This window comes from Neofelis nebulosa, chromosome 8, assembly GCF_028018385.1.
Source record: "Neofelis nebulosa isolate mNeoNeb1 chromosome 8, mNeoNeb1.pri, whole genome shotgun sequence".
Classification (NCBI taxonomy): domain Eukaryota; kingdom Metazoa; phylum Chordata; class Mammalia; order Carnivora; family Felidae; genus Neofelis; species Neofelis nebulosa.
The window spans coordinates 76487743-76508752 of record NC_080789.1 but is presented as its reverse complement, the minus strand read 5'-3'; the positions used below and the strand labels follow the sequence as shown (position 1 = coordinate 76508752).

General features: G+C 35.5%; 1 non-coding gene and 1 pseudogene across 1 annotated transcript; both read left to right on the top strand.

The window, feature by feature from the left end:
* The first annotated feature begins 5949 nt into the window (after positions 1-5949).
* On the top strand, positions 5950-6084 carry LOC131484112 (U4 spliceosomal RNA). Its single transcript, XR_009248027.1, has one exon. It is a non-coding gene; the product is annotated as a U4 spliceosomal RNA (small nuclear RNA).
* Positions 6085-6190: 106 nt separating this feature from the next.
* LOC131484111 (U4 spliceosomal RNA) lies at positions 6191-6340 on the top strand (annotated as a pseudogene).
* The last annotated feature ends 14670 nt before the right edge of the window (positions 6341-21010 follow it).

The following is a 21010-nucleotide window of genomic DNA, read 5'->3' as shown; positions in this document are numbered from 1 at the left end:
AGAAAATATACTTGAAGTAGGCTGAAAAGTTGCCCAAATTTACTAAAAAAATACCAAATTAAAAATCTAAGAAGTATGAATATATAAAAAAAAATACCTGTAAGTAGTTTTGTCAACTGTTAAACCCATTGTCAAACTGCTAAAACCCAAAGATAAAGGGAAAGTTTTGAAAATAGAGAAATGCCACAGGAGGAAAACCATGCAAATGGCAGATCTTTCATGAGAAATAATGTAGGTCAGAAGATAATGGAATGCCATCATTAAAGTGATACGTGAAAGGGGTGATTATCAACTAGGATTTTATTTTTTTATTTTTTATTATTTTTTAAAATATTTATTTTTTTTTTATTTTTTTTTTTTTATTTTTTTTTTTATTTTTTTTTTATTTTTTATTTATTTATTTATTTATTTATTTATTTTTTAATATATGAAATTTACTGTCAAATTGGTTTCCATACAACACCCAGTGCTCATCCCAAAAGGTGCCCTCCTCAATACCCATCACCCACCCTGCCCTCCCTCCCACCCCCCATCAACCCTCAGTTTGTTCTCAGTTTTTAACAGTCTCTTATGCTTTGGCTCTCTCCCACTCTAACCTCTTTTTTTTTTTTTTTCCCTTCCCCTCCCCCATGGGTTTCTGTTACGTTTCTCAGGATCCACATAAGAGTGAAACCATATGGTATCTGTCTTTCTCTGTATGACCCAGCAATAGCACTGCTAGGAATTTATCCAAGGGATACAGGAGTACTGATGCATAGGGGCACTTGTACCCCAATGTTTATAGCAGCACTCTCAACAATAGCCAAATTATGGAAAGAGCCTAAATGTCCATCAACTGATGAATGGATAAAGAAATTGTGGTTTATATACACAATGGAATACTACGTGGCAATGAGAAAGAATGAAATATGGCCTTTTGTAGCAACGTGGATGGAACTGGAGAGTGTGATGCTAAGTGAAATAAGCCATATAAAATATTTATTTTTGAGAGAGAGAGAGAAAGAGAGACAGCGTGAGTGAGGGAGGGGCAGAGAGAGAAGAAGATAAAGAATCCAGAGCAGGCTCCAGGCTCCAAGCTGTTAGCACAGAGCCTGACACAGGGCTCAAACTCACAAACTGTGAGATCATGACCTGACCTGAAGTCGGAAGCTTAACGACTGAGCCACCCAGGCACCAGCAACTAGGATTTTATATGCATTGAAAGTATCCTTGCATTATGAAGGAAATTTTAAGATATTTTTCAATAAAAAATTGAAAGAATTTTTTGCCAACAGACCTGTAGTAAAGGAAATATTAAAGACTTATTTTTGTTGAAGTGGATACACACTCTATGTAAACTTAATGTGCATGAAGCAATAAAAAAAAATGCCAGAAATAGTGAATATGTGAGTAAATATAAAGACTACATTTTTCTTCTTAATTTCTTTCAAAGCCTGATGACTGTCTAAAACAAATATTCTAACAATCATCATGGGGCTTTTAATATATGTATGGCAATATATTTGACAACATCTCAAAGTATAAGGGTTATAGCAAACTAGACAATTGCTGGATTCTTAAATTTCTTGTGGAATGGTAAAATATCAACTCTAAGACACTGTGAAAGTTAAGGATGCATATTGCAATCCCTAGAGCAACCAATAAAATATAAAACAACAAGGTAAGGATGATAATCCAAAAGAGAAGTTGCAATAGAATACTAATTAACATTTCATTTATAAGTTGGCAAAAAAGTAGGACTAGACCATCAAAAAAATTGAACAGATGCCTTTATTATATGAGCAGATGGACTAAATAAAATATAAGGAACAAAATAATAGTTCTAAATCTAAATGAATCAATAATTACATTAAATGTTAATGAATTTAAAACTCCAATTATAAATAAAAGATTCTCAATCTAGATAAGAAAAAAACCATGGAGTTATGGATATCTAAAATCCACACCTTATTTTGTAAGACAGGCATAACTCAAGTACAAAAACCAGATAAAAGTGATATAAGAAAAGAATTTTCAAAAAATATGTTATTTGCATAAATGCAAAAAACTCTCAGAAAAATATTGAAAATCAAATAATATATTATTATCAACTAGAATTTATTCAGAAAGTCAAAGATCTTTTTACTTGCAAATGCTAAATTAAGGAAATTTATTATGTTACCCAAATATAGGGGAAAACAAATATATTATCAACAGCTAAAGAGAAAACATGTAAAAAAGCAAAAACAAAAAAAAATTTATTAAAATTCTCAGAAAATTCAGAATAAAAGGAAAATTCCTCAGTCTATTAAAAAATATTAATGACAAACCCATAGATAATGTTATGTTAATGACAAAATACAGTACTTAATATGTTCCTTTTAGAACAGAACCAAAGCAAAGATCACCATTTTTCACTATTTATATTCAGTACTCTACTGGGTGGGGGGTGTCATAGTGAGTGGATACAGCTAGGAAAAAGAATAAAAAATTAAAATTAAAATAAATATAAGGCACAGAAGTTGGAAAGGAAGGAGTAAAATTTTCTCTTTTCACAAAAGCTATTATTAAATATGTAATTAAATCTTGGGCATGGGTTGACAGAAATTTTCTATAAAGAGCCAGATAGTAAATATTGTGTGCTGTCTGGACCTTGTGGACTCTGTTGTATTCAACTCTTGTGTAGACAACCATAGAAAATATGTAGGTGAATGAGCATGTCTGTGTTCAAATAAAACTTTATTTATAGAAACAGTGAGCCAGATTTATTCCACATGCCATATTTTGTAACTTCTGATCTAAGAAATCTGGAAAGCAGCTATTAAATCTACAAAGTCAAACTTAAACTATTAGGACTTCATCAAAATAAAAAGCTTCTGCACAGCAAGCAATCAACGAAACTAAAAGGCAACCTTCAGAATAGGAGAAGATATTTGCAAATGACATATCTGATAAAGGGTTAATATCCAAAATCTATAAAGAACTTATCAAACTCAACAGCTAAAAAACAAATAATCAAGTTAATAAATAGGCAGGAGATATGAAGAGACATTTTTCCGAAGAAGACATCCAGATGGCTAACAGACATATGAAAAGATGCTCAACATCACTCATCATCAGAGAAATACAAATCAAAACCACAATGAGATATCACCTCACACCTGTCAGAATGGCTAAAATTAACAGCACAGGAAACAACAGAGGCAGGCCAGGAATTAAAAAAAGGGGAACCCTTGTGCACTGTTGGTGGGAATGCAAATTGGTGCAGCCACTCTGGAAAACAGTATAGCAGTTCTTCAAAAAGCTAAAAATAGAACTACCCTATGACCTAGCAATTGCACTACTAGGTATTTATCCAAGGGATACAAAAATACTGATTTGAAGGGGCACATGCAGCCCAATGTTTATAGGAGCATTATCAACAATAGCCAAATTGTGGAAAGAGTCCAAATATCCTTTGACTGATGAATGGATGAAGAAGAGGTGATACATATATGTTATATATAAAGAACAATGTGTGTGTGCGTGTGTGTGTGTGTGTGTGTGTGTGTGTGTATGAGGTGGTACATTTACATATACAGTAAAACCTTGGATTGTGAGGAATTTGCTCTATGAGCATTCCACAAGGTGAGCAAGTATTTCTAATAAATTTTAACTTGATAAACGAGTGACACCTCGCAATATGAGAAGTACGTGATGACGAATGTCACATGATCACAACTGAGCCAATAGTTCTTGAAATTCACCTTGACATATGAGTGCTTTGGATTACAAGCATGTTTCTGGAACAAATTATGCTCACAAGCCAAGGTATTAGTCTATATACATACATACACAATGGAATATTATTAAGTCATTAAAAAGATTGAAACCTTGACATTTGCAATGATGTGAGTGAAGTCATAGTATATTATACTAAGTGAAATAAGTCAGAGAAAGACAACTACCATATGATTCCACTCATGGAATTTAAGAAACAAAATAGAGAACCAAGGGGAAGGGGAAAAAATAGAGAGAGGAAAACCATAATAGACTCTTAACTATAGAGAACAAACTGAGGGTTGGTGGAGGAGGGGAGGGCAGGGATGGGTTTATGTTTATTTTTCTTGTTTGAGAGTGAAAATGGGGGAGGGGCAGAGAGAGAGACAGAGAGAGAGAGAGAGAGAGAGAGTGAGAGAGAGGAAGGGATGGGTTTAATGGTTGATGGGTATTAAGGAGGGCACTTGTGACAAGCACTCGGTCCCCTATGTAAGTGATAAATCACTAAATTCTACTCCTGAAACCAGTATTACACTATATGTTAACTAACAAATTTAAGTCAAAACATGACACACACACACAAAAGAAAAAATCTAAGTAAATTTATCAAATTTACAGGTTACATGAATTGAATTAAAGTTCATTGTATTTCAGTATGATAGCAGAAAACTAAAAACAACATTATAAAAATTCCCATTAATGATATTACCAAAAATATAAAATACATAGGAATACATTTAGGAAAAAGTAAAAGACCGTTGCATTGAAAACTATAGAACACTGCAGAATTTTTAAAGACAAATGGCCATTATATTCCCTATGCTGTGTCTTTATTCCCATGGCTTAATACATTCCAGAACTAGAAGGCTGTATCTCCCTCTCCCCTTCACCCATTATGCCCATCCCCCCACTCCCACCCATTTAGCAACCATCAGTTGATTCTCCGTACTTATGGGTATGTTTCTGCCTTTTATTTGTTTGTTTATTTATTTGTTTTGTAATAGTGCTGTATGGTGACAGATGGTAGCTACACTTGTGAGTATAGCATAAAGCAGAAACTTGTAGAATCACTATATTGTACACCTGAAACTAATCTAACATTGTGTGTCAACTTTACTCAACAAAACAAAACAAAATAACAAAAGGAGTTGTATGATTTATCAGATGAATAAATATTTTTAAGATATCAGTTCCCCCAAATTGATTTATAAATTCATTGCAACTGCAAACATAAACCAAGGGACATTTTAAAATATAGAAATGGACAAGCTATTTATAAAACTTTTTAATTGAAAGTTAGTGAACTTAGAATAGCCAAAATATATTTTTAATATAAATTTTAGTTAGTTAACATACAGTGCAATATTCATTTCAGGAGTAGAATTTAGTGATTCATCACTTACATACAGGACCCAGTGCTCATCACAAGTGCCCTCCTTAGTACCCATCACCCATTTAGCCCATCTTCCAACCATCTACCCCCATCAACCCATAGTTTGTTCTCTATTATGAGTCTCTTGTGGTTTGTTTCCCTCTCTTCTCTTTTTCCCCTGCCCTTCCCATATGTACATCTGTTTTGTTTCTTAAATTCCACATAAAAAATTATTTTTTTAATCATTTTTTACCAAAATAATTTTTTAAAAGAATATAATTAGAGACTTTATATTACCTGACTTTAAGAATTACTATGAAGCTTCATTACTCTAGACAGTACAATATCGGCATAGGATAATAGATCAAAGGAACAGAATAAAAAGCCCAGAAATAGACCCACCTATATATAAACAATTGATTTTGACAAAGACCCCAAAGTGATTCACTGGAGGAAATTAAAGTTTTTCAACAAATGGTATTGGCACACCTTCTCAATATACAATAAAAAGACCCCCAATCCTTACCTCACTGTACGTTCAAACATTAATTCTGGATGACTTAGATGTCTATACAAAGAAGCTAAATATATAATGCTTCTAGAATAAAATGTAGGACATTATCCTCAAGATGTGGAGATAAGCAAAGTTTTTTGGACGGGACACAAAAAGCAGTAACCATAAAACAAAAACAATAGATAAGTTAGACTGTCAAAATTATAAACATCTGCCTATCAAAGGACACCACTAAGAATGTAAATAGGCAAGGCACGAATTGGGAGAAAATATTTACCCTACATAAATCTGACAAAGGATGTATATTTAGAATGCATATGTACTGAGCTTTGCGCAGTGGCAGTATCGTAGCCAATGAGGTTTATCCGAGGCGTGATTATTGCTAATAGAATGTTACTGGAATGTTATGTACTGGAAGAAGTTTCTATTATTGCTAATAGAATGTTACTAGAATGTTATGTACTGGAAGAAGTTTTTTTTTTCCTTTTTTTTAAACTGAAGAATTGAATACCTGATTCACAAAACAACATATACGAATGTAATTTAGTAAGTACATAAAAATACTGAGCTTTGCGCAGTGGCAGTATCGTAGCCAATGAGGTTTATCCGAGGCGTGATTATTGCTAATAGAATGTTACTGGAATGTTATGTACTGGAAGAAGTTCTATTATTGCTAATAGAATGTTACTAGAATGTTATGTACTGGAAGAAGTTTTTTTTTTCCTTTTTTTTAAACTGAAGAATTGAATACCTGATTCACAAAACAACATATACGAATGTAATTTAGTAAGTACATAAAAATACTCAATATCATCAATCAGCAGGAAATAAAAAATTCCCCCACAATGAAATACCATAACACACACTAGAGGAGCTAAAATTAAAATGAGATTATAAAGCAACACTCATGCACTGCCAGTAGAAGTGTAAAGTGGTAGAATAATTTTGGGAAATATTTTGGCAATTTCTAATAAAGGTAAGCACATATGATTCAGCAATCCTACTCCTAAGTGTGCATCCTCCCAAAATGAAAACATATGATTTATACCACCTTTACAGAAAACTACCCAAATCTTGGGAACATTTTTAAAATATGGTATATTCATGCAATGGAATATTAGTAGCCATAAAAAAGAATGAACTACAACCCTGATACACACAAACACAAGATAAAATTTCATGGACACATTGAGCAAAAAGTCAAATCCAAAGAGCATAAACTGCAATTTTATCTACATGAAGTTCCAGAATAGGCCAAATTAATACATGGTGAAAAAAATCAGAAATGGCAATGAAGAAACTTTTTAAGGCAAAGAAAATATTCTATATCTGGATAGGATGTGGGTTAAATAAGTATGCTCATTTGTCAAAACTGATCAAATTGGACACAAAATCTGTGCATTTTACTATATATAAATAGTACTACACATACAAGAAAGAACTGGTAAAAAATATGAACTCTAGTTTAAGTTTTATTGTTCACAGTGGTATTCTACACAAATATAGAAAGACAAATACTAAAATAATAAACTCTATGGTTTGGGTTTGGAATTGTACCAGTATATAGTCATGATTTTTAATATATCAAATATAAAAATATATAATTTTTAGAAATATATAGAAAAATAACTTTTTTGTTTTTATTTAAATTCCAGTTAATTAACATACAGTGTAATACTTTTTTTAAATATTACATGAGAATCCCAAGTGCTCCACACTGACAGTGTATAGCCCAATGTGGGGATAGAACTCACGAGCCCACGAGATCATGACCTGAGCCGGGATCAAGAGTCAGACACTTAACCAACTGAGCCACCCAGGTGCCCTGACATACAGTGTAATATTAGTTCCAGGTGTACAATATAGTGATTCAACAATTCCATATATTACCTGGTGCTCATCACAACAAGTGCCCTCCTTCATCCCCATCACCTATTTTGCCCATCACCCCACCCACCTCCCTTCTAGTAACCATCACTTTGTTCTCTATAGTTAAGAGTCTGTTTTTTAGTTTCCCCCCCTGTTTTTTCCCCTATGCTTGTTTGTTTTGTTTCTTAAATCTACATATGAGTAAAGTCATATGCTATTTGTCTTTCTCTGACTGACTTATCTCAGTATAATACTCTCTAGTTCCATCTATGTCGTTGCAAATGGTGTGTGTGAGTGTGTGTGTGTGTTATTACAACTTCTAACAAAGTAGGTTTAAAGGGAACATACCTCAACATAATAATGGCCATTAATGAAAAACCCACAGCTAATATCATTGTCAATGGGGAAAAATTGAGAGCTTTTCCTCTATGATCAGGAAAAAGACAGGGATGTCCACTCTCACCACTGTTATTTATAGTACTGGAAGTCCTAGCCACAGCAATCAGACAACAAAAAAACAACTTCTATGTTTATCTTTTTCTTAGTTCAATCTAGAAGCAATGGCATGCCAGTTGCAATGAGCATACCTAAATACCAGTTAGCTTCTAAATACCATTCCCTATTAAAAGGAACTGAACGTGCTTGAAGGACTGAAGCAGAGGAAATATAAATTGAGCCTGGAACATTCTGTTGTAACAGAAGGTAAAGAAGTGTACACACACAAAAAATGATGAGACTATAATAAAGGGATACAGAAGGGTTTCCTACTGGCCAGATCCTGAGGAATTTGAGCATGAAGATAAATAATAACTGTAAAAATATAACTCAATTCATAGAACAAGAATTAGTTAGCCCATATATATATATATATATATATATATATATATATATATATATAGGCTAATTCTTATATATATTCATATACATATATATATGTGTGTATGTATGTATATATATGTAAATAAATAGGAAGAAGAGAAATATCTTCTGTACAGTGGAATGAATATTAAGAAATACCTGATGCCCAATAAAGTTGGAAAAACATTAATGGGTGATAAAACTAGTGAGTGAAAATTTGATTACAAATAGGAAATTTGAATAATCTCAAAGAATCTCCACACATATCATTTATTAATAAAAAGAAGAAAATAGGAAATTTATAATAGAGAAGCCTGGCCATAACCATTTTCACCAAGAAATCAAAGCTAATATGATCAAAATTAGGAGACACTGACATCATAAATCTTATTTGCTGCATTAAGCAGAACCTTCAGCCTTACTTCAGTGACTTGACCAAAAACAAATGTATAATTGGGGGGTGGGGGAGGAGTTAAGATGGCAGAGCAGCATGGAGCTTGTTTCGTCCCTGAAATGCAGCTAGATCGGCACAAAACCATTTTGAACACCTAGGAAATCGATCTGAGGATTAACACAACAATCTGAATAACCTGAGTCACAGAACTTGGCAAGTAAATGGTGCGGAGAGGTGGACGGTGGGGGAGAGAAAAGCCGCAGAGGGTAGGGAGCTATTTTTTCAGAGAGAGGACAGAGAAAGAGAAAGGGGAAGAGTACAGCACATTGGGATCTTGCAAGAAAAGTACTCCCCCAAAAGTAACTGGAGAGAAAGAGAGAGAAAGAGTGAAAACACTCACAGGTGACCAAACAAGAAATCTGTTCCCTAAAACCACTGACAAGAAGAAAAGGAGAGGATTTTAATACCACCAGGATCCTGTCAACGATGGAGCGCAGAGTCTGATTTTTCAAAGCTCAGTGCCTGGCAGTGCTCTGGTGGGAAGTAGGGCAAATCCCCAGGAGCAGGCAACAGGCTCTGAGGAATCCATGTGCCACACAGGGAGAAGCAGTTCCCCTGCTTGGAATGCATTTGGTAGAGGCCATACAGCCTCCCCACAGACAAAGTTCCCAGTGGACCCCAGAGAGAAGCCATGTTTACTAGCTTTGGGACAAAACACCAGAGTGTGGTGAAACCTGGTGCTGGCTGTGTGTTGTGATTTGCCATAATCTCTGAACCTCTGCTGCTGTGCGATCCCATGAACATTTTCTGGAGCAAGCTGGCACCTGACCATTGCTCAGTGAGAGTCTCCTGAAGGGAGTTGTTGTGGGTCCAAGCTGCAGGGGTCTTTGAAGTGTGGAGTTTTGAAATATAACCCCATCTGAGATAAAACTCTGGGGTGGGGGGAGGTGCTGCCTGGCTGGCGGACAGCTTGGATATGGACATGGTAGAGATGGAGAGTAAATGAAGGCCTGAGACAAAGGAGGGGTGCTTGTTCACCAATCAGTGAGAACCCAAAGTTCCTGTGCCAGAGACTAGGGAGCTGGATGGAGGCATTTCTACCTTTCCTGCGCATGTGCATTCGCACCACACTGATCTACCTCAGTAAGCTGAGATAATCAGTGCCACCTAGTGGAGAACAAAGCTGTTACACCAAGCCCTGCCCAACTGTGCTCTCCAAGCGCATCCCCTAGAAGACCAGCACAAGTCACTCCACCTGCTTAGTGTACTGACTATATAAGGCTCATAGTTTCACTTCTAGGAGAAACTGGATGTAACCTCATTCAGGTTTCATTTTTCTTCTTTTCACCTTTATTGGATACAGAAAGAAAATTTTATTTTCTTTTTTTAACTTTATTTTTTATTTTTTTAAATTGTTTATTCATTTCATTTTATTTTAGTCTATTTTATCGTGTATATTTTTAATTTTTAAATGTTTTCTTAGTTTTTTTTCCTTTTATTTCTCCTTTTTCTCAATACTATCAAGCTTCTTTCAACAAACAGACAAAAACACACTAGGATCTAGCTTCTTTTATTTGATCTTTTGTTTTGTTTTTAATTTTAATTTTTTTCTTCCTCCAAAATGACAAAATGAAGGAATTCACCCAAAAAGACAGAACAGGAAGAAATGACAACCAGGGGCTTAATCAATACAGATATAAGCAAGATGTCTGAACTAGAATATAGAACTGTGATAATAAGAATACTATTTGGGATTGGAAAAAAGCATGAAACCCCTTTCTACGGAGATAAAAGAAGTAAAATCTAGTCAGGATGAAATTAAAAATGCTATAACCGAGATGCAATCTTGAACGGATGCCATGATGGCAAGGATGGACAAAGCAGAGCAGTGAGCCAGTGATATAGAAGATATAATTATGGAGAATAATGGAGCAGAAAGAAAGAGGGAAACATGGGCAAAGGATCATGGTATAAGACTTAGAGAACTCAGTGACTTATTAAAAAGGAATAACATCTGAAACATAGGAGTCCCAGAAGATGAAAAGAGAGAAGAAGGGGCGGAAGGTTTATGAAAGCAGATTATAGCAGAAAACATTCCTAATCTGGGGAAGAGCAGAGACATTAAAATCCAAGAAACACAGAGAGCTCCCATTAAATTCAACAAAAACTGACCATCACCAAGGCATATCATAGGCAAACTTACAAAATACACAGAAAAAGAAAGGTTTATCAAAACAGCAAGGGAAAATGTCCTTAACCTATAAGGGAAGACAGATCAGGATCACAGCAGATATACCACAGAAACTTGGAAGGCCAGAAAGGAGTGACAGGATATATTCAAAGTGCCGAATCAGAAAAATATACAGTTAAGAATTCTTTATCTAGCAAGGCTGTCATTCAAAATGGAGGGAGAGATAAAGAGTTTCCCAGACAAACAAAAACCAAAGGAATTCGTAACCACTAAACCAGACCTGCAAGAAATTTCAAGGGGGACTCTTTGAGAGGAGAAAAGACAAAGCATAAGAAGACCAAAAGCAACAAAGGCTAGAAAGGACCAGAGAACATCACCAGAAACACCAAGGGCACTAAATTCATATCTTTCAGTACTAACTCTAAATGTCAATGGACTAAAGGCTTCAATGAAAAGACATATGGTTTCAGAATGAATAAAAAAACAAGACCCATCTATATGCTGCTTACAGCAGACTCACTTAGGACCTAAAGATACCAGCAGATTGAAAGTAAGGGGATGAAAACCATCTATCATGCTAATGGTTGTCAAAAGAAAGCTGAGGTAGGCATACTTGTATCAGACAAATTAAATTTTAAAATAAAGACTGTAACAAGAGATGAAGAGCATTATATCATAATTAAGGGGTCCATCCACCAAAAAGATCTAACAATTATGAATATTTATGCCCCCCAACCAACATGGAACACCCAAATATAAATTAGTTCATAACAAACATAAAGAAAATCATTAATAATAATACCATAATAGTAGGGGACTTCAACCCCCCACTTACAGCAATGGACAGGTGATCTAAGCAGCAAATCAACAAGGAAGCAATGCATTTGAATGACACACTGGACTGGATGGACATAATAGATATATTCAGAACACTTTATCCTGAAGTAGCAGAATTCACATTATTCTCAACTGCACATGGAAAATTCTCCAGAATAGATCACATACTGGGTCACAAATTAGCACTCAGCAAGTACAAAAAGATCAAGATCATACCTTGCATATTTTCAGAACACAATGCTATGAAACTCGAAATCAAACACAAGAAAAAATTTGGAAAGGCCATGAATATTTGGAGATTAACATTCTACTAAAGAATGAATGGGTTAACCAAAAAATTAAAGAGGAAATTAAAAAGTACATGGGAGCCAGTGAAAATGAAAACACAACAGCCCCAAATCTCCAGAAGCTAAAATGGAAGCAATCCAGGCCTTCTTAAAGAAGGAAGAAAGGTCGCAAATAAACAGCTTAACCTTACACCTAAAAGAACTGGAAAAAGAATAGCAAATAAAGCCCAAAACCAGCAGAAGAAGGGAAATAATAAAGATTAGAGCAGAAATCAGTGATACTGAAAAAAAAAAAAAACCCAAAAAACAAAAACAAAACAAAAAGCACAGTAGAACAGATCAATGAAACAAGGAGCTGTTTCTTTGAAAGAATTAACAAAATTGTTAAACCTCTACCCAGATTGATTGAAAATAAAAAGGAAAAGACCCAAATAAAATCATGAATGAAAGAGAGTACAATCAACACTGCAGTAATACCAACAATAAGAGACTATTATGAGAAAATATATGCCAACAAATTGGGCAATCTGGAAGAAATGGAAAAATTCCTATAAACATATAAACTACCAAAACTGAAACAGGAAGAAACAGAAAATTTGAACAGACCCATAACCAATAAATAAATTGAATCAATAATCAAAAATCTCCCAACAAAAAGAGTCTAGGGCTGGGTGGCTTTCCAGAGGAATTCTATCAACCTATAAAGAAGAGTTAACACCTATTCTTTGATGCTGTTTGAAAAAAATAGAAATGGAAAGAAAACTTCCAAACTCATTCTATGAGGCTAGCATTACCTTGATTCTAAAACCAGACAAAGACCCCTGTAAAAATGAGAACTATAGATCAATTTCCCTGGAGAACACGGATGGAAAAGTTCTCAAGAAGATACTAACAAACCAGATCCAACAATACATTGAAAGAGATATTCACTGTGATCAAGTGGGATTTATATCTCGGATTCAGGGCTGGTTCAATATCTGCAAATCAATGTGGTACATCATACTAATAAAAGAAAGATTAAGAAACACATGATTCTCTCAATAGATGTAGAGAAAGCATTTGACAAAATACAGCATCCTTTCTTGCTATAAACCCTCAAGAAACTGGGGATAGAAGGATCATACCTCAAGATCATAAAAGTCATATATGAAAGACCCACCGCTAATATCATCCTCAATGGGGAAAAACTGAGAGCTTTCCCCCTAAGGTCAGGAACAAGACAGGATGTCCACTCATACCACTGTTATTCAACATAGTATTGGAAATCCTAGCCTCAGCAATCAGACAACACAAAGAAATTAAAGGCATCCAAATTGGCAAGCTAGAATTCAAACATTCACTCTTTGCAAATGACATGATACTCTATGTGGAATACCCAAAGACTCCACCAAAAAATTGCTAGAACTGATACATGAATTTAGCAAAGTTGGAGGATATAAAGTCAATGCACAGAAATTGGTTGCGTTTCTTTACACCAAAAATAAAGCAGCAGAAAGAGAAATCAAGGAATCAATCCCATTTACAATTATACCAAAAACCATAAAATACCTAGGAATTTAATTTAATTTTACTTGGATGAAAAATCTATACACTGAAAACTATAGAAAGCTTATGAAAGAAATTGAGGAAAACACAAAAATATGGAAAAAGATTCCATGCTCATGCATTGGGAGAACAAATATTGTTAAAATTTTGATACTACTGAAAACAATCTACATATTCAATGCAATCCCTATCAAAATAACACTAGCATTCTTCACAGAACTAGAACAAGCAATCCTAAAATTTGTATGGAACCAGAAAATACCCCAAATAGCCAAACCAATCCTGTAAAAGAAAGCCAAAGCTGGAGGCATCACAATTCCAGACTTCAAGCTTTAATCATCAAGATAGTATGGTACTGGCACAAAAACAGACACATAGATCAATGGAACAGAATACAGCACCCAGAAATGTACCCACAAATGTATGGTCAACGAATCTTTGACAGAGCAGGAAAGAAAATCAAATGAAAAAAAAGACAGTCTCTTCAGCAAATGGTGTTGGGAAAACTGGACAGTGACATGCAGAAGAATGAACCTGGACCACTTTCTTACACTATACACAAAATTAAACTCAAACTTGATTACAGACCTAAACATAAGATAGGAAGCCATTGAAATCCTAGAGGAGAAAACAGGCAACAACCTCTTTGACCTTGGCCGCAGCAGCTTCTTACTTGACATATCTCCAGAGGCAAGGGAAGCAAAAGCAAAAATGAACTATTGGGACCTCATCAAGATAAAAAGTCTATAGAGTGAAGGAAACAATCAGCAAAGGCAACCTTTAAAATGGGAGAAGATATTTGCAAATGACATATCAGATAAAAGGTTAGTATCCAAATTCTATAAAGAACTTGACAAACTCAACACCCAAAAAACCATATAATCGAGTGAAGAAATAGGAGAGGACATGAATAGACACTTCTCCAAAGACGATATCCAGATGGCAAACAGACACATGAAGAGATGCTCATCACTCATCATCAGGGAAATACAAATCAAAACCACAATGAGATACCATCTCACACATGTGAGATATCACCTCACACCTAACAACTCAGGAAACAACAGATTTGGTGAGGATGTGGAGAAAGAGGAACACTGTTGCACTGCTAGTGGGAATGTAAACTGGTGCAGCCACTCTGGAAAACAGTGTGGAGGTTCCTCAAAAAATTAAAAGTAGAACTACCCTATGACCCAGCAATTACACTAGGTATTTATCCATAGGATACAGGAGTGCTGATTCGAAGGGGCACATGCTCCCTAATAGCAGCACTATCAACAATAGCCAAAGTATAGAAAGAGTCCAAATGTCCATCGACTGATGAATGAAGAGGATGTGATATATATATATACATACATATATATATACATATATATACACACATACATACATACCCATTTGGCCTTACATACATATATATATATATATGTACGTATATGTATATGTATATGTATATGTATATGTATATGTATATATATACACACACACACACAATGGAATATTGGTGATAAAAAAAGAATGAAATCTTGCCATTTACAACAATGGGGATGGAATTAGAGTGTATTATATCAAGTGAAATAAGTCATAGACAAATATCACATGATGTCACTCATATATAGAATTTTAAGATACATAACAGATGAATATAGGAGAAGGGAAGGAAAAATAATATAAAAACAGGGAGGCAAATCATAAGAAACTCTTTTTAAAAATTTTTAATGTTTATTTATTTTTGAGAGAGAGAGAGACAGAGTATGAGCCAGGAAGGGGCAGAGAGAGAGGGAGACACAGAATCTGAAGCAGGCTCCAGGCTCTGAGCTATAAGCACAGAGCCTGACATGGGGCTTGAACTCACGAACTACAAGATCATGACCTGAGTCAAAGTTGGATGCTTAACTGACTTGAATCACCCAGATACCCCACATAAGAGACTCTTAAATACAGAGAACAAACTGAGGGTTGCTGAAGGAGGTGGGGTGGACGAGGAATGGGCTAAATGGTGATAGGAATTAAGGAGGGCATTTGTTGTGGTGAGCACTTGGTGTTATATGTAAGTCATGAATCACTCAATTCTATTCCTGAAATCATTATTACACTATATGTTAAGTAACTTGGATTTAAATTTTAAAAATACATTAAAAATAAACAAAAGGTAAAAAAAAAAAAGTATAATCTGATTCTAACGAAACATCAATGTTGAGAGACATGCTGCAATGTCCTGTACCCTTCAAAAATATGGAGGTCACAGAGGCAAAGAAAGTCTAAGGAAGTGTACCACATTACAGCAGACTGAAAGATTTGATAACTACATGTAATATATGATCCTGAATGGAGTTCTCCGTTGGAGAAAAAAAAAAGTGCCAGAAAGAACATTACTGGGACAATTGATCAGAAGTGAACGTGGATTTTGGAATAGATAATAGTGAAGTGTTGCTGTTAAATTTCCGGATTATGATATCTATACACTAGTTATGTTAGAAATGTCAAACTTTTTGAGGAAAAGCACCCTAAGACATTTAGGGATAAAATTGCATTGTATCTACAAATTGGTCTCAAGGGTAAAAATAATAATATGCGGAAAGATAGAAATATAGAGAGAAAATAACAAAGCAACTGAGACAATATATAAAACCACTGCCAGCGTACTCCTTTACCGCTACTGGGAGCTTGTATTAGGTGATTTTTAAGGTGCCTGCCAAGCTCGTAACTTTGGCTTTTGTGTGAGGTCCTGCTCCCAAGTCCAATGGGAAGAATTTCTGGCTGACCAGTTTGCCCTGTACAGAACCTCTATCCTGGTTGTCACTGATTGAATATATTGAAGACAACTGACCCATGCTAATCACTGTAATTTTTCCTCACCAGGTATTTGTAAATGATTTTTTTGAAAAGAAATGTTCTTTTGTTCTCAACAGTTGCTTTTTCCCAGAGTAATACTTTCAATCCCTCTCCCTTCACCTTATTCATAATTGATTTATCTAAATGGTTAGATATTGACACTGTGACCATTGTTCCTTAGTTTTTTGGGTGTTTTGTTTTTGATTTTGATTTTGATTTTTTAGTAGAATTAAAATCTTGCACAAAACTGGCGCCTCTCCCGAGGTTTTGTTTGCCTTGCCTTTTCCCTCCATGGTGTAGATTTCCTGGAGAGACTCTGTCCCTGCAGGGCTAAGACTTGTATTTCCAAGAGGATTTAATTCAGGAGTGAAAGACGCAGGAAGCCCATTTGGCCTTAAATCCAACCCACATTCTCCAATCCAGTTGTACTAGGAATAAGGCTGATACTTTTGTCTTCATCTGTCTGATTCCTACATCTCTAAAATTGGTTCAGAACCCATAGGGGGAAAGGGGTGTGATTAATTATCACCCTCCAACTGCAGTAACTGCCAAGCAATCTCTGCAGGGTAAATAGAAAAGCAGAGAAAAGCAACCTACAGGAAGAGAGATGACGCAGACCTGAAAAGATAAGCACTGATGAATAACATCTTAATTCCTTATTCTGGTTCCTTCAAGTCCAGTTACATTTGTTTTTCCTCTTGGATTCCAAAGGACACAATAATTCTTTAGAATAAATCTTCCTTTGGGACTTAGACTAGGATCTAAAGAGTCTGAAATTATTTCAGGTTTCATTCTTCCTGCCAGTATGGAATATTCTTAGATTTATATTTTTGTAAATTTGACAATAATGGATATTTTACTTACTGATTGCTAGAAAGCCTAGTCTCATATTCTTCTAAGAGACGTTTAGACTCCAGGACCACCGAAAAAGACACCATTTGGGGACAGACTGATCTTAAGCTTATACTTCAGTGTGTAAATTCCCAGTATCAGTCTCAGAAATGAAGAGAAGAAGAAACAGAAATACCAGCAAAGGAATGCTACAGACACAACCACTGCTGGTGAAATCAGGATGCTTTGTCTTGATCCCACTGTTCTGAGTTCTAAAAGTCAGGGTGGAAGGTATATGCTTCACACAGGCTGCAAACAGCCCTCATACAATGATGGTACTGAGAATCATTTCAGCAAAAAGATGATAAGTGATTAAAATTAGTTAAGAATGTGAAATAGGGAAACTTGCTGACATTTAGTCCTATTTAAGGTCCTCTTGAGTCAGTTCTGTGATTGCCTTGGCTGAGTTAAAGGGCATAAAATCACTTTAGCTGACTAGATTAGCCTCCCCTCCAGGCCTTCTTTACACCCCTTCTTAGACCTATCAGAAAGTGAGGTCATAGGGCAAATTGCTGTCTCAAAAATTGGCAGGTATACAATTAGGCAGGTATAGATAATCACAGCCTACTGAAGCAGAAACCTATGAATTGAAACCTTCACTGGAATCAATGCTGAGGTAGGAAAACCTGAACTGTAATTGACAAGTTGCTGAGGGCTCTGTGTAGACAAGCCTAGGGATTAAAAACTCCAGGGGGACCCAATCAGACAAGGCTCCACACTTTTTGTGAGTTTTACTTCCAGAAACTATACCAGGTCCTCACAGTGAAAATCAGAGAAAAATCCTCTTGTGCTAATGTCAGGGGAAGGGGAAAAGAAACTATTACAAAGTATGTCAAAGCATTATGTTCTATTTGGAAGAAACCAAGATATCCTTCAGGAGATAAATGGATAAGTAAACCATGGCACATCCAGAAAATGAAATATTTTTCAGTGCTAAAAAGAAAAAAAAAAGAGAAAAAGGATGATTATTTACTGCTAGAGAGAAAGGAGCTACTAAGTCATAAAAAGACATGGAGGAAATTTAAATGCATATTATTAAGTGAAAGAATTCAATCTGAAAAGGCTACATATGGTGTGATTTCAACTATATAACATTCTGGAGAAAGAGACAGTAAAAAGTTTACTGACTGCCGTGGGTGAGAGGGGAGGGAAAGATGAATAGGCAAAGCACAGAGGATTTTTAAGGGAGTGAAACTATTTGGTATCATACTACAATAGTGGATACATGTCATTATACATTTTTCAATTCCCATAGAATGTACAGCACCAAGAGTGAACCCTAATGTCAACTGTGGACTTTGGGTAATGCTATACTGATGTAAATTCATCAATTATAATAAATGTACCATGGTGGTATGGGATGTCCACAGTAGTGGAGCTTGTGGTATATGGGAATGGGGGTATATGGGAACTCTCTGTATTTTCCACTCAATTTGCTGTTAACCTAAAAGTGCTCTAAAAAAATAAAGTTTATTAGTTAAAACAAACAAAAACAATCAACAGAATTCAAGAATGTCAAAATGGTTAAACAGTCATTTGTTCAAGCAGGAATGATGGGTATTCATTTAACATGATCACAGAAAAGACAGCAGAGGATAATTTCCCAGGTTAGATTGCCTGATCTTGAGGATGAAACGTTTTATATTTGAGGTGTCACCAAGTCTTCTTCCTGTTACATGTAAGAGAGCTGGTACAAATCCATGCAGAAATTTCTTACATGTGGCATGCCAATAATTGCTCCGGTTTTATAATCTCTATAAAGATAAACTTGAGGTTTCTAGTTGAAGGCACACACTCTCAAAAACAAAATTGTTGCCAAATAGTCAATTATCACACACACACACACACACACACACACAAAACCTTTTTTTCATCTTCTTTTTCCTGGAAGAATGGAAAAACTGTAAACTTAGAAAGAACCGCCCGTGGCTGCATCGCCACGCTTGGCCCATCAATTACCTCTGCTGACCCTACTGCAGTTGATTCTGGGAGGTGTTTAAAACTCTGAAGAAAACTGTTACCCCATTACACAATCCCAGTTAAGAGAAGCCCTATTAGGTATTTCTATAGTGTCTTTGCGGTGTTTTTATAGTCCTAGGGCAGTGAGTCCAGAGTCCAGATAAAGAACAAACCTATAAGCAAACACATTATGTTGAGAGGCCATAGGATATAAGGGAAATGTCACAAATAGATAGTTCATGGTTTTTTTTCCCTTTTATTTTATATCTCTCTTTCACGAACCAAGGGATCATTCCATTGAAGTGGCCCCTTTCTTCTTTTAAGACCCAAATCTCTAGGGTAAAATCACTGTCTTCATTTCATGCTTTTCCTTCAATCTGAAGCCACAGACACATATAAATCTAGACCTGTATAAATACCAGGCCCATACATGCCACAACTAGGTTGTCTCCAACATATTTCCAGGATCAGGATAGGAAAGAAACTATTGTCTCTGATGCTTGAAATTCTTGAGGTAAGTACTCCCAAGGAGGCATTACTTTACATTCATGTATTGGGTTATTTCAACCTAATGAAGTTATTTATATTCCTGAAGACTCTTTGGTTGTAACTTGCCTGAAATTTTAACTTGAGGCAGGTGAAGTGAAGCAGAAAGGTATTTATTGATTAGCAAACTTCCTATACCCAGCTCTCTGAATATCTCAGCAAGGAGGTTAGAAATGTAATGCTACGTACTATGGAATTTCCACAGGAAAGAGATAATCCTCTTAATGAATGTTGGGTAAAGGCTTGGTTTGAACAGATTGCCTAAGCAAGGATCAATCACTTCATTTTTCCTAAGACAAGCTTGGAGAGACCTGAAGGAAGATTGGCCTATTGCCCCCAGATCTGCAGAGCAATTGTTTCCTTCCCTCATTTCAGCACCTTACTGCCAAGCCAGGTGGTCTCAATAGTGAGCTAAGTAAAAACTCCTAATTCTCTCTCTGAAAGATTACACATAGATAGGATTCATTTGAATCTAAGACAGCTATTTATGACAGGAATAGGCCTTTACCAGATGTAATTAGAACCAAATCTCCACTTGCTTTTGTCTAAAACTTGGATAGTAAACTTTTTTAAAAGTTTCAAATTTTGTATAAGTCAGAATCTGATAGTTCCATAGAAATGCTATGTGCATCTTGCAGAAATCTGATTCAAGTTTTTTTTTTTAAGTTAACCCAGATATATTTTTAAATTTAACACACACGTGCGCGCACACACACACACACACACACACACACACACACACAATGTGTGATGTAGCAAATTGAACCTATTAGAAGTTCAGGAATACTGGATAAACTCATGTTGGATCTGATTCAAATTAAGTATTTTCTTGTCAACTTACTTTAATTGATGGGTTTCCTGATAGTATACAATGAATTTTAGTTATTTTTAAAATTTATTTATTCATTTTGAGTTAGAGAGCACAAGTAGGGGAGCATCAGAGAGAAGGAGAGACAGACCCAATCAGACTCTGCAACATCAGTGCAGAGTCCAATGTGGGGCCTTAACTCACAAACTTTAAGATCATGACCTGAGCTGAGATCGAGTTGGACGCCTAACCAAATGCACCACCCAGGTGCCCTAAAATGAGTTTTAAATATTACCATTTATGATTTTGGATCTAGATTATATAGATTTTTCTTCATATTTTGCGAACAAAGAATTGCGAACAAAG